This window comes from Rattus norvegicus, chromosome 11 (assembly GCF_021556685.1).
Source record: "Rattus norvegicus strain SHRSP/BbbUtx chromosome 11, alternate assembly SHRSP_T2T, whole genome shotgun sequence".
Taxonomy (NCBI): Eukaryota; Metazoa; Chordata; class Mammalia; order Rodentia; family Muridae; genus Rattus; species Rattus norvegicus.
This window is the reverse complement of record NC_141544.1, coordinates 374,452-379,316: the sequence shown is the minus strand read 5'-3', so window position 1 is coordinate 379,316 and position 4,865 is coordinate 374,452. Positions and strand designations below refer to the sequence as shown.

The 4,865-nt window shown below is 35.4% G+C and overlaps 1 pseudogene; it reads left to right on the top strand.

Moving 5' to 3' along the window:
• The first annotated feature begins 292 nt into the window (after positions 1-292).
• Positions 293-2,645, top strand: LOC134481041 (pre-mRNA-splicing factor CWC22 homolog; annotated as a pseudogene).
• The last annotated feature ends 2,220 nt before the right edge of the window (positions 2,646-4,865 follow it).

Sequence of the window (4,865 nt, the reverse complement as noted above, 5' to 3'; positions counted from 1 at the left end):
CTACCAGTAACAAACATTATTGAAAGTCAATAGTTATTGTGTTTCCTGTTTGTTGAAAAAATCTCAAAACAAATTCACTACACATATGTGAAAAATATATTTTCATTATAACAGTGATATGGTTTTCATATTGGTATACTTGGGATTTCATCTCGGACCTCAGGGTACCTGCTAAGTTAATGTCCCAGTTTGATAATCATTATATAATACTATATCTAGATTTTTTAATTTCACTAAGTTATTTACATTCTGCCAAGGATAACTGTTTTTACACTGTCAATATTTTGGGGACATGGCAGGATTCTGGGTATAGAACACCACCATTGGAACTTCCTCTGTATAGCTGTGGGTGACGTGTGAAGACAGAAAAAGAAATCTGTCAATAAATTCAGACTATTGAGTATCTGACACTTGAAAGAACCTGTAGTATCTCCTTTATTGGTTCAACTGACATCAGAAAATGCAAAAGAATGTGGCAGTTATGAAACATTCCTCTGTTCATGACAGAAGTGAGGGCCACAATTCAAACCACAGGAGCTCCTCCTCAGAAGAGAGATATGAAAGACAAGAACAGAAAACCTATCCCTCCCTCAATACAGAGTCTTCTCTGCTTAAAGCTGTTGTACAGAATTCGATCTTTCTGAGTGAGAATACTCTTACAATGAAAGCATGAAATCATGAAATAGGGACCAAGCAAAAGTGCAGAGAAGAGATAGAGATGTAGATCATTAGAAACCATGCAAGAAATCCCTGTGTCTAGATACAAAAAGCCTAAGTAGCAGACTATCTGAGAGTTCCAATAAGGAAGCATCTACATTGATGAAGAGGAAGAGAAAGATGAGAGACAAGGAAGAAGAGCAATAAGAGGAAGAAGAAGAGGAAGACGAAGAGGAGGAGGAAAAGGAGGAGGAGGAGGAGGAAGAGGAGGAGGAGGAGGAGGAGGAGGAGGAGTTGGAGGAGTATGATATAGATTTGGATCTTCTCCTTACCCACACTGGAGGAGCACATATTCCTCCTGCAGGGCTGAGCATGATCCAAGAACAAATTACAGATAAAAACAGCTTAATGTACCAGAGGATGAATTTGAAGGCTCTGAAAAAAGTCAATCAGTGATCTCATCACAAAGGTATTCACTCCAAGTGTAAATATGATTATCCAAAGCCCCTTCAAGAGAATATAGACTGAAGGAGAGGCTTTCAGTCCATATCTGATCGGCAGGTTTAGAGTGTTTCTCCAGTCATCACTCACATTTATTCAACTTTGGTTGCTATAATCAACTCAAAATTCTCCCAATTTGGAGAATTAATTTTCAAGTTATTGATCCTTAATTTTCAGAAAGGATGTCACAGAAATGATACACAACTTTGCTTGATTGCATCATAATTTGTGGCATATCATACTCACCTAAATGGGACACATGGAGTTCTCTGCATGGAGATGCTCATTTTGCTCCCAATCAGACCAAGAGATGACAGTGTTAAAGTACCTATTGGCTTCTTCATGGAGTGTGGTCTCAAATTAATGAAGGTGTCACCAAGGGGAATCATCTCACCCTTGGAATGACTGTGAAAAATTCCACAGGAGTCTGAGATTTAAAAAAGTTCAGTACAATGACTGAAGTGATTGTTGGCTGTATGGCAGAATGGATTCAAGGCCACCTTGCTATTCCTCAAGGAATTGATTTAGTGGAAGACAGCAATCAGTTTTCACATATGCTTCTCTTGGATGACAGCTACAGTCAAGAGATGTTTTAATGATGGATTCTAGGGTAACAGAGGGAAGAACAAGGCTATTAAAAATGAAATCCTTGATGAAGGGGAGTGAGATTCATACCCAAACTAAGAATCTGGAATTAATGAAAACAAAGAAGAAGAGGAAGAAGAGGAGGAAGAGGAAGAGGAAGAGGAGGAAGAAGAAGAAGAAGAAGAAGAAGAAGAAGAAGAAGAAGAAGAAGAAGAAGAAGAAGAAGAAGAGGAGGAAGAGGAAGAGGAAGAGGAAGAGGAAGAGGAAGAGGAAGAGGAAGGAGAAGGAGAAGGAGAAGGAGAAGTGGAAGGAGAAGGAGAAGGAGAAGAGAGAGGAGGAGGAGGAGGAGGAAGGAGAAGTGGAAGTTTGACAAAAGGTAACTATTCATGACAAAACAGAAATAAACCTAGTCTCATCTCACCAAACAAACTTGTCATTCAGTAAAGTTTAGATTTTGAAGAACGAGCACACAATTTCTGAAAATAGAGTTTGCACAGAGCCAAACATAGAACTTTGTGATGGTTGACTGCTGTGGCCAACAAATGACTTATGAAAAAATATTTTGACTTTTTATTGTAAAGCTGGTATGCTGAAAAGGAATACATAGAATCATTTGAAAGTAATTTCATAGAACAGTATCACAAAATCCATTGCTTAGCGACAATTTAAGAAATACTGCTAAGACATTTGCTAACCTTTCACAAATAGATTCACTTCCATGGATTATTCTCACATGTATAAAGTTGAGTGAAGAGACCTTGACATCATCTAGTATGATGTCCTTCCAGGAACTCTGTGAGTACATGGGTCTTCCTAACATGAAGATGAGGATAAACGATGAATTTCTTCAGCAATCCTTTGAATGACACTAACCCCAATCAACCCATGCAATACTCGATGTGCTGGCAAAACTTCTACTCCATAGGCTTCAGATGTTTGACAGATTGACTTCTAGTACATCTGAAATATATAACCAAGGTAATTCATTGTAGACCAGAAGTCAGAAGCTGAGCAACAGAAAAAAAAAAAAAAGAACACTTTCCATCTTCATCTTTGGAGTCTTTTCTGAAATCTGTTCCTTGGATTCAGATGATGACAAGATTAAACATAAATTATTAAATTATAGTCTCTCAGGTACTTTTCAGTATATTTTAAATTTCTTGCTTATATGAATGGTAGAGAACAATAGATTTATCTTTAAGTAATGTGTACATTATTTGTTAGCATGTTTTCACACAAGAAAACAAGAGGTCGAAACAATTTTAGACCAATGGAAAATAGGAAATGACACATAAGATGAGACTAATTAATCTTTGAATTTTTTTCTATAGGAAAAAGGGTCAAGGTTTCAATCTAAAACTATTTTGGTTCCAGTAAATAGTGGAAAATGGTCTTGCAATAGGCAAACCTGGGTAACATTGGCTGAGTGAAATAATTCCTGGTAACAATGCTGTTAGGTAAACAAGGAGCTCTGGTTGTAAGAGTCTTACAGGGCCTGTCTCAGTACTGTTGGGAATAACGTCAAAGGGCATCGCCACTTAGGCAGCTGCAATTATAGCTCTTGCCTAGATTCTGTCAAGATCATGAAAATGATTTTATTTTTGGTTACATTGGGTGTTCTTCACAAGGTTCATAAAGAACAGCCTGACTGAGGACCAAGAATTCTTCATGAATTAGTTCCTTGAACATTACAGTTTACATAATAGTTTTCTTTCTTGTGTGTGTGAAGAAAATATTTGGCTCTGTTTGGAAGAATTGATGATAGTAATTTTCATATCAAATAATGAATATTTTACTAGAATTCTGGTACTTTGATATTTTTATCAATATGTTTTTGTATAAGGAATGTAGTTTGGGGAGTCATTTAACTCATTGATGAAATGAATTTGAGGTTAAACTATATTTATTAAAATTTTAACCAGGATAAATTGAGAAAACTCAGCAAATTTAAATAAATTTTATGACATTCTGAAGTAATATAAAGAAGGTATATGAGCATTGAAGCATATGAATGCATATTCTAGCACCGAATAGATATGTAAAACTCCATGTTACCTTAGCTCTTTGAATTGAAGTTCTTCATCTTCAAAAGAGAAGACAATTATTTTCAAAATTGTTTTTTAAATGAAATACAGCACTTGGCTTAACATACTTAGCAAGTTGACCCATGTATAGAAGGTGTGTAGTAAATAACAGTTTCCATTATTTTTTCACACAAAAAAATGAATTTTTGTCCTGTTTTTGCGGTGGCAGGTGTTTGTGTAAATCACTGGATAGTAGATAGGTATATCCATAGCACCAATCTTTATACAATGATTTTTTTTTTAAAAAATGACTTTCCTAAATCAGGTAATTTCATTCACACTTATTGAAGTTACCATTTCATATCTCTTTAATTACAGATAAGAGGATACAGAAATAAACAGAAGTTGATACTCAAGAATATTGGAGGTATAAAGAATACAAATTTTGGGGTTGGGGATTTAGCTCAGTGGTAGAGCGCTTGCCTAGGAAGCGCAAGGCCCTGGGTTCGATCCCCAACTCCGAAAAAAAGAACCAAAAAAAAAAGAATACAAATTTTATTCTGGCAAATGGTTAATTATGAATTTCATTTACATACATTTTTGTTGGACGTAGTTTGGGAAATCACATAGTATGTATGAATTATGGACATTACATAATATAGTATAATATTGTAAAATGCCTGAAGATATATTTACGAATCAATTATTTCCTTTAGTGATTTAAGTTAAATGAGTAAGACAAGAATCTGAGAAATTGTCACTGTAAATGGCACATTAACATTAAAGAAGAGATTGTAATGGAAATCATTGTTTAGGGATATATATCTGATAAGGCCTTGTGAACGAGGTTGAATTTGACCAGGGTATTCTAGGGCAATAATATTTTCATAGTGGTGAAATAAACAATTCACATGGATAGATACAATGAAAGCAAAATTGTACTCACTTGAGAAATGAGAGATCTGTAAGACTGCGATGTAAGTTTGTGAGGGACTTTGTGTAAAATTTCATTGGTTCACATTGCATGATTCTTTTAAAACAAGTTTCTTGGCAAAAATATATGTATGGCAGATCACCAGATGTGGCAGACTCTGAATG